The sequence below is a fragment of the Ursus arctos genome, unplaced genomic scaffold, assembly GCF_023065955.2.
Source record: "Ursus arctos isolate Adak ecotype North America unplaced genomic scaffold, UrsArc2.0 scaffold_34, whole genome shotgun sequence".
NCBI classification, from domain to species: Eukaryota; Metazoa; Chordata; class Mammalia; order Carnivora; family Ursidae; genus Ursus; species Ursus arctos.
Genome location: NW_026623030.1, coordinates 3,092,669 through 3,102,961, shown reverse-complemented (window position 1 = coordinate 3,102,961; position 10,293 = coordinate 3,092,669). Strand labels below are relative to the sequence as shown.

The window sequence follows — 10,293 nt, the reverse complement described above, 5'->3', positions numbered from 1 at the left end:
CCTCAGAATACGGGGTCCTCCGCGCTCGCTCACTCCATCCATCCTCCCAGAACTCTCCAAGCCACTCTACCTGAGAACCTCTGTATCTGCATCTGGCTCTCCTCTGCTCCAGAACCCCCAAATCGGACTCGACGGGAAGCTCCATTCTCCGGGTGGCCCTCCCGGCCCCCCAGGCAGCCCGTCCCATCTTTACGTCTACACTCAGTACCCCGACGACTCTCATGTCATCTTGTTGGTCCCACAGCTTTCCTCTTTAGGTTGTTTCTTAAATTACATAATAATTTTTTAAAAACCACAGTGTCGAGGTCACAATGTATATAACATTTTTATACATGTTAGCATCCTTCAGATCTTGTTTCTTTTCCGCAATGCTGTGTATCTTTAAAGATCTTTCAGCGTCTTTGGATGTGCATCTGATTTATTACTGTACTTAGAAGGTCTCTGAATATTGTCCATTTGTCAGAACTTAGCCATTCTCCTAGCAATGGCTCCAGCTCCCTCCCTTTTACAAAGCTGGCTGCAAAGTGGGAACGCATGATCGGTTTTCAGAAGCATTTTTCTGATGAGTGTTGGTATCTCTTCATTAATTATTAAGCCTTTCATATCTTCAATTTTCAACTTTCAGATCTTCAGTTTCCAACTGGGGGTAGGGGTGTTCCTTTCTCTTGTGAATTTTGAGATTCCTTAGATGGTCTTAAATATTAAGCTTTTGTTGTTTTTGCTTCCACAAATACCTTTTCTCAGCCAGTCCTCTGTTGAAAAAAAATCCTGATATTTACAGGAGTCAAAGTTTATATAATTTTGTATCCTGCTTTGAGAAGGGGCATTTTTCTCTTATTGCAGTTTTTAATGAATGATTTTAGTGGCTGCAGAATATTAAATTGAACATCCCCAAACAACTGTGTGGTGGTTAGGCACACCAATGACTTCTGCTCGGTTTCTTTGGATTCCTTCATTCTTTGGGAAAAATTTAGCACCAGGTTTCCTATTGTTCTTTGCATTGTGGTTCCTAGCTCCATTCTTAAAACACATCTTTCCCTTAAAATCTAAGGGATTGATGTATGTGAATCATGGAGGATCCTTCCAGTGTCCTGGCCTGTCAGCTCACTGTCCCCTCTCCTGCAAGGATCTTGTCCTCTGCATGACCCCCAAGATGGACCCCCTTCCTGACTCCTGACCAGTGCCTTTCAAATGTTTTAAACTATGACCACGGTAAAGAATACATTTTATGGGTACAAAGTTTCTATTTGGGATGATGAGAAATTTGGGGGACAGTGCAGATGGTTGCACAACAATGTAAATGTACTTCACGCCGCTGTGGCTTTATACACTTAAGAACAGGTAAAATGGCACATTTTAAGCTTTAAAAACTCATTTTACATTATGATCTAGCACCCATACAGGAGAAAAGTTTCATGATTTAATACATACTCTCGTGTAATGCCCTAACATTGTCTATCCTTTTCAGTTTTATTTTTATTGATGTCGTCCTGCACGACTCTCTGTGTGATTTCATGAGGCGTCTCTCAACCATGGCCTAGGGTTGGCCACCCGCTGCCTAGTTCCTGTTGTCACCACCCTCTGATGAGCTCAATTTCAGACAGCCCACTCTGGGCCACCACTGGGCTCTCTGGCCCCGTCCTGTTAGCAGGACCACAGCCACCTTCACCCATGCTAGGAGCCACACAACTTACTGTCCTCACCACCTGCCTACCTCGTGGCTGTCCTCCTCCCTCTGCTCACCTCCCTTTAGCACCTTTCTCACATCACAGGCTTGCCTGGCAAATCCCGGTCCTGGGTAAATGTGACTCTCTCTGCTCCAGCTGGAGAAATGCTTTCCCTTGGGGAGACTAGTTTCTAGGGCAGAACAGTCCCCATGGCCACCGTACGCCTGCTGTGCCTGTTGTGGCCATTCAGCTTCCCACCTTCCGGAAGGTGGTCCTACACCTCCCCCTGCCGCTGTACTGGCTCTGTGCCCTACTTCCAGAAGACATCAATGGCCGGACAGCATTCCTCTAGGTTCCACACGAACCCTTCCACCGGCCCACCCCCACCGCCACGCACACATTGCTCTGTCCTCTATGACCTGCATGTCCCTTGTGCACGGGGTCCACCTCCCTGCATGCTGGCTGGTCGGCTTCAGTCACAGTGTCCTCTTTCTGCTGCGTCCTCCGTCCCCGCTTCATTGGGCTGTCCTGTCAGGATAGGAGACACAGCATCCTCTCCATATCCACCTTCTCCATCACCGCGCTTCTCTCCAATTCCTTAACAGCAAGATTGCTCAGGAGCAGCTGAGCTCCTCTCACTCTCGGGCTCCCTCCACAACCACTCCACCTGTTCATTGCCAGAGCTCACCTGTGGGTTCAGCCACATCTCATTGGTGGCCAAGCAGCACTTCACCAGCACCTGATGCCTCCCAGGATGTGCCTCAGCACAGACCCGCAGACCCCAAATCCCAGGCTTCCAAGTCCATCTGCCCACTCTGAACCACCCTTGGAGCTCTAGGGGACACCTCAAAGCCAGTGCACCCCAAATCAAGCCACAGCTCTCACCACCTCAGTACACAGCCAAACTTCCAGCCCAGCCAAAACCTCTGAGCCCCTCCCCACAGCTCTCCCCATCATGAGTGGCCCCTCAGCAGGCCCCTCCCCACAGTGGCCCCTCAGAAGGTCCCTCTCCTGCCACCAGTGCCCAGCACCTGGGCCACTCTCATCTCTCATGTTGATGACAGCCATAGGTGAACAGCAAGCTTTGCCTCCTTTACTCTTCACACATTGACTCTTTGAGAACAAAAGCCAGATCTGTCTCCCCTCAAAAGCCTCCAGGAGCTTTCCATTGCACTCAGACTAAAAAAACAACAGAGTCTTTCCAATGCCCCCCAAGACTTGGCACCTCCCTGGTCCTCCTGATTTCCTACTTCTATCCCTGCATTTGGCCAACTACGACATTTGGAGGGACCAGTCCGCACAGGACCATCCCCACTTCCGACACCAACGGCACGTTTGGGAGTCCCCAAGCTGACCCTTAGTTAAGGTTGACAGTTTCCTGGAGGGACTCCCAGAGAGCTGTTTACTCACGGTTACAGTTTACAGCAGAGGAAGGATGCAGATTAAAACCAGTCGCAGGAAAAGCACCGGGGGTGAGTCTAGGGGAGTGCCATACCTGCGCTGTTGGCCGCCTTCTGTCCTTGGAGACACACACAAGCCTCCTCTCCAGCACCCATGAGTGACGGCCCGCAAGGTGCTGCCGGCGGGGCAGTTCCTCAGAGCCTGGTGCTCGGAGCTTTTATTGGAGTTCCATTGCACGGAGTGATTAATCGAGTGTCCTCCTCGTGATCTCAGTCTGCAGCTCCCTCATCACAATGCTGGTCTTTCTCGTGTGCTCCAGCCTGAATACCATCTGTGCCGTGTCCCTACTTCAAATCACATTGGTAGGCTATTGGAAGGCCCCAGGCAAAAAAGGCACTCCTGTTAGAGCTTGGTAACTGCCTCCCAAAAGCAGAAGGCAAATGTCATTCTTTAGGGGTAAGGTTAAATTGTTTCCTACAACCTCCCCTTGCTTACTACTCTTCAGACACACCACCTCCTTGCTGCCCCTTCTTGGGGACTTTGGGCTTGTTGTCCCTTCCGCTGGAAGGCCCCTCTTTCTTCAGGATCCTGCTCGAATGTGTCCTCACCAGAGAAGCTATCTCACCCGGGCTGTGCGGACCAGGGGCTCTTGCCCACCACTCCCTCATCACCCAGCTTTGGTGTTCCTCCTTAACACCCCTCCCCACCACCACAACGGGTCTGTGTTGTCTTCTGTTTGGTTTATTGTCCATCTCCTCTCCCCAGGTCGTGAGCCACCTGAAGGCAGGGGCTTGGTTTGTCCTCAGCTGTACCTGCAGTGCTTGGAAGATCATTTGCTGAACGAGCCACTCCTGCAGGATGCCTGAAGGGTACATGAGCTCTAAGACGCCCAGCTCTTTCCTCTAGGAGGCCCAGTGCCCCGGAAGCAGCACTGAGGAGAAGGCATGGCAGAGTCCATGAGCACCTGGTGCACCATGGCATGGTGCCTGGGTGCTCAGCGGTGTGGTACAGCCGCTTCCTGAAAGCCTGCCTGGGGATTACGGACTCAAGCCCAACATGGGTGAATGGATCAGGCTACACACGTCCAAGGCCCACGACATTACAGTTGTCTCGTGCCCGTGGGAGGCTCTCCAGCCCCGTGTGTGGACACGATGGTGCGTTCGCGGTCATGTGCTGGAGCTGGGCCCACACAGGCTCTCGCACACAGGGATGGCTGAGGGCTGGGGCATTGCCCGCCTCCCCCAGAGGATCCGATCTGGCCAGTTGTTACATGCGCAGTTGTGTCCCTCCAAATGTGACTGTATCTGGAGATAGCCTTCAAATAGGTGCTTAAGTCAAAATGAGGTCGTTAGGATGGGCCCTGATCCAGTCTGACTAGTGTCGTTATAAGAGGAAATTAGGACACAGACACACAGGGATGACCATGTGAGGACACAGGGAGAATGGGACTGTCCATCGACACACCAAGGAGATTGGCCTCAGAAGAAACCAAACCTGCCGACACCTTGATCTTGGACTTCCAGCCTCCAGAACTGTGAGAAAGTAATCTCTGTTGTTTAAGCCGCTTGGCCTGTGTTACTTTGACAGTCCTAGGTGAGCAAATACACTGGGTTTGGGGGGTAGAAAGACACCAAAAGCAGGGGGCCTGGCTGGCTTACTCAGTAAAGTATGCGAGTGTTGTTCGCAGAGTCATGAGTTCAAGCTCCACATTGGGCATAAAGCTCAATTAAAAAAAAAAAGGGCACTTAAAGCAATTCTCCTAAAGGGTCTTCTAACCAAATCCTTCCTAAACCCCTTGGGTTGGCCAGGCCGGGCAGCTTGCTTAGGGGTGACTTCAAAGCAGGCTGGCAGGTTGCCTCACCTCCCAGCCCCAGGGCCCTCCTCAGCCAAGTGAGGGAATCAAGTCTCTCTGTAGCTCCTTGGGGTTAAACTTCTCTGATTTGCTGATAAGTTTCCTTTACGAGATTCAAGCCCATTAGGAAGAGTGCAGTTGCTGTCGGCATAGCAACCACAAGCCATCTTCAGTTCTTCCCAAATTAACAAATTCCCAGCTTCAGGGCTGAGGAGAGAAAGATGTAAAAGCAGAGATGAAATTAAGTTACTGATGGAAGACGTTGCCATGGCATCACGCTGTCCTTGGATTCTGCCAGCTGCCACTGTGATTTCTCCATTCTTCGTGCAGATGAAGGAGTCGAAGAGAAGATAAAGAGCAGCCTCCCACAGGGAGGGAGAAAAATAAAGTATATGTTATGATTAGAAATAGTAACTAATGATGGGAATTTATATTTTAAGAGTAACTATACATCCAACATACAGGGTTTCTCAAAATGTAAACAAATCACCTAGAATTTGTTCAAATGTGTTTGCTGAAATGCAGTATGGCTGAGATGGGTCCTGAGACGCTGCAGTCTAATTTTTAATCATGGTTATATATATATAATATATAACATAAAATTTACCCTCTTAAACCAGAGATTCTGCATTTCTAACAGGTGATGGCGAAGCGGTGGGTCTGTGACTCGCGTTTTGCACGTTAGCCTTTTTAGAGCCTTTTTTTGTACCAGAGCCTGAAATAGGTGGCAGGTGTACCGAAATGAGCAAGACACACAGTGTGCTTTTCCAGGAACTTCCTGGCAAGTGGACAAGAGTAGGGGCGATGTCGTTTCAGAGGAGCGGACAGAAAACTGTCTGAGTCACAAGTGGGGTTGGGATGTGCATGTTGGAAGATCGAAGCATGGGGGTGGGGGGTAGTAACATGAAGACTGTAATTGCTGTACCGACTTGCAAGTTTGCTAGACCATTCCCTAAAGAAGGGCATGGAGGCTGTTTATCCTCTTTTTGGGGATTTCAAATAGTGCTGGTACAAACACCTTTGTCCACGTGGCTGTTCTCTCTTGGATTATTGTCTAGGGAACAACCCCCCCCCCCAATCCCAGTAATGGAATTACTGAGTCAAAACACATCTGACCGGCTCATCACATTTGCCAGATTTCAGTGTATTCATTCATGGCACTGTCAGCAATGCCAAAGGACACGTTTCCCTACAACTCCACATTTGGCTTTTATAATTTTGCTTTTGCTAAAAGCAGATGAGCAAACAAACAAAAAACCCCAGAAAGCCTATAGGGTAAGGTATGCACGAACTAGCACTTCATCTTTTTTTTTTTTTTTTAGGATTTTTATTTGGGGCACCTGGGTGGCTCAGTTGGTTAATCGTCTGCCTTCCGCTCAAGTCATGGTCCCGGGGTCCTGGGATCGAGCCCCATGTTGGGCTCCCTGCTCAGCAGGGAATCTGCTTCTTCCTCTCCCCTTGACCTTTCCCCCTGCTTGTGCTCGCTCTTTCTCTCTCTCAGTAAATAAAATCTTAAAAAAAAAAAAGATTTTTATTTGAGAGAGAGAAAGAGTGAGCAGGAGTGGGGGGTGGTAAGGGGCAGAGGGAGAGGGAGAAGCAGACTCCCCACCGAGCAGGGAGCCAGCCCAAGTGGGGCTCAATCCCGGGACCCTGGGACTATGACCCAAGCCAAAGGCAGACGTCCAGCTGACTGAGCCACCCAGGTGCCCCGCACTTCATCTTTAATTTGCATTTTTCTAGTTTTTAGTGGCACTGGATGCTTTTCTTCATGTAAGCAGATAATATTCTTTGATTGAGTAACAGTTGGGAATGAGGCAGGATTTTTTGTTTTGTTTTGTTTTTTTCTTAAAGATTTTATTTATTTATTTATTTATTTATTTATTTATTTATTTGACAGAGAGAGAGAGAGCCAGAGAGGGAACACAAGTGGGAGAGGGAGAAGCAGGCTTCCCACTGAGCAGGGAGCCTGACATGGGGCTCGATCCTGGGACCCTGGGATCATGACCTAAGCCCAAGGCAGACGATTAACGACTGAGCCACCCAGGCGCCCTGAGGCAGGGTTTTTGTAGTTTTATGATTTTTTTATATTTTGGGAAATTTATTTTATTATTGGTCATCCTTGTCAGTGTGCCCCAGCTCCTGTGGTTACCCCCACTGTTGTCCACGTTGGCCTATATTAAAATCAGATGCAGAGCTCTTTCTTAATAGTTTTCTCCAAGCACAGCTGCCGAGGAAGCGCCCTTCTAGATGCCCTCGTGAGAAAGGCATTGGGGGAGCAAGCAAGAAGATAGGAAAGGCCTTCACGTTTAGCTTCGACATGTAGAGAACTCGGAAGCATCACCCCCTGCCCTCAGAAACAAGAAAAAAGTTGAAAAAAGTGAAAATCAAGGAACTTTTCTTAGATGCATCAGAGAATTGAGGTCACGGGACAACACCCCCTCCCCCAAACTGTAGAGTCAGGCAAGGACAGAGTTTCCCAACTTACCAGGAGCAGGAGCCAGTGGAGCCAGGAACTGGTGGGAACACCTGCGTGGCCCTTAATGGTGATGTTCATGACATGCTGGAGGCTGAGCGAGGACTTGCTTGAGAAATACAAACTCACCCTCAGTGAACCAGTCTAAGAGAGGGGCACACTTTTCTGTGTTTTACTGCCAAGGAGCCCCAGCAGGTCCTCACAGTGAAGATTGGAACAAAATTCCTTTGTATTTGACAGAAGGGAGAGGGGACATGTATGTAACCATTTGAAATACACCCAGGTGGTTCACTCTCCATAAAAATACATACATACATACGTACATACATACGTACATACATACGTACATACATACATACATACATACATACAAGGCCAGGCAGCAAAAGAGACAACTTCCCCAGAGTCTCATCCAACATGGGCACTCCAGCCCCCCTGTAGGCTTTGTCTTACCTAAGGGGGCAAAAAACCCCGAGAAGCAGCACTTGTGAGAATCACGGGCCAGGCCACAGGCCCACGAGAAGACAGACCTAATCATCTGATCCCGGGACACTTCCCCTCCCTCCCTGCCTTCCCGCCCAACAGCAGGGCTCCTGTTTCTTAGAGAACCGCAGCCGCAAGAGCCGCAAGGCTGGGTCTTCACGGATCTGTGTGGCATCCCTGAGCAGCGGGCATGCTAATCCTCTCTGTGTCATTCCAATCTTTTTTTAAAGATTTTATTTCTTTATTTTGAGAGACAGAGAGAAACAGAGAGAGTGTGAATGGGGAGGGGCAGAAGCAGAGGGAGAGAATCTTGAGCAGACTCCCCACTGAGCACAGAGCGCCATGCGGGGCTCGACCCCACACCCATGAGATCATGACTCGAGCTGAAATCAAGAGCTGGACGCTTAACCAACAGCCACCCAGGTGCCCCCGTGTCGTTCCAATCTTAACACGTGTGTTCCCAAAGTGAGCGTCCCTGCAAGGCTGAGTCCACTGAAGAAGGAGTCTCTAGGGACACCCAAGGACAACAGGGGAAACATAAGCAAGGACACGGGAGGAAACCTCAGCCTCTGAGCCTAACTCCTAGCCAGAAAAACATACAAACCTCTCATTAAAATGTTGTCTACCTCAGTTCTATTACCCAACATCTGTCTGACATTCAACAAAAAATCACAAGCGTGCTAAAGAAAAGTCTGAAGCGTCAAGGCAAGCCTCAGAACCAGGCTCAGCTACAGCAGAGATGTTGGCATCACTGGGCAGGGAATTTTAAGGTTTTATTTTTTAAGTAATCTCTACACCCCACATGGGACCTGAACTCACAACCCTGAGATTAAGAATTGTCTGCTCCTCCGACTGAGCCAGCCAGTTGCCCCCTTGTATGGGGAATTTAACACAGCTATGGTAACATGCTAAGGGCTCAAATGGAAAAACTGGGCAACATGCAAGAATAGATGGGTAATGTAAGCAGAGAGATGGAAACTCTAAGAAAGCATCAAAAAGAAATGCTAGAAATTAAAAAAAAAATTAACAGAAATGGAGAATGGCTTTGGTGGGTGCATAGGTGGGCTGGGCACAGCTGAGAAAAGAATCCGTGAACTTGAAGATATGACACTAGCAACTTTCCAAAGTAAAATGTAAAGAGAAAAAAGAAAAGTAACAGAATGTCCTAGAACTGCAGGACAGTTATAAAAGATACCACATATACAGAATGGGAATTCTGGAAGAAGATAGGAGTGGAAGAGACATTGAAAGTCCTAATGGCTGGGACTCGCTGCTGGGGTCAGTGATGGTGGATGTGTGGCTCAGAGGCCCAGGCACCCACAGCAGCAGCTCTGGGCCCAGTGAGCACTCTGTCACTCTTGGGGACAGAGCCTGGATAACGAGCACCCCTTCACAGGCTGTGGTGTGGGGGTAGGCATCAGCCTCGGGGTGCCGCATCAGTGCATCCAGATGCCAGGCACTCTGGGCTTTGTGGCTGAACCGGTGTAAGCCCTGGATATATCCCCAAGCTCTGGTGGCATGGCTGGTGTGCTCACGAGTCATCTTTTTTTAAAAAAATAATAATATTTTTTTATTATATTATGTTAGTCACCATAGAGTACATCCCCAGTTTTTGATGTAAACTTCCATGATTCATTACTTGCATATAACACCCAGTGCACCATGCAATACGTGGCCTCCTTAATACCCATCACTGGTCTATCCCATTCCCCCACCCCCCTCCCCTCTGAAGCCCTCAGTTTGTTTCTCAGAGTCCATAGTCTCTCATGCTTCATTCCCCTTTCTGATTACCCCTCCTTTCTTCTTCCCTTTCTTCTCCTACCAAACTTCCTACTTCTTATGTTCCATAAATGAGTGAAACCATATGATAATTGTCTTTCTCTGCTTGACTTATTTCGCTTAGCATTATCTCCTCAGTCCCGTCCATGTTGCAGCAAATGTTGAGAAATCGTTCTTTTTGATGGCTGAGTAATATTCCATTGTATATATGGACCACATCTTCTTAATCCAGTCATCTGTTGAAGGGCATCTCGGCTCCTTCCACGATTTAGCTATTGTGGACATTGCTGCTATGAACTTTGGGGTGCATATGGCCTTTCTCGTCACTACGTCTGTATATTTGGGGTAAATACCCAGTAGTGCAATGGCTGGGTCATAGGGTAGCTCAATTTTTAACTTTTTAAGGGACCTCCACACTGTTTTCCAGAGTGGCTGTACCAACTTGCATTCCCACCAACAATGTAGGAGGGATCCCCTTTCTCCACATCCTCTCCAACAATTGTTTCCTGCCTTGTCAATTTTTGCCTTTCTAACTGGCGTAAGGTGGTATCTCAGTGTGGTTTTGATTTGAATTTCCCTGATGGCTAATGATTTTGAACATTTTTTCATGTGTCTGTTAGCCATTTGTATGTCTTCAT

General features: G+C 48.4%; 1 pseudogene; it reads right to left on the bottom strand.

Moving 5' to 3' along the window:
* Positions 1-8,016: 8,016 nt before the first annotated feature.
* On the bottom strand, positions 8,017-8,117 carry LOC113247091 (U6 spliceosomal RNA; annotated as a pseudogene).
* Between the last annotated feature and the right edge of the window lie 2,176 nt (positions 8,118-10,293).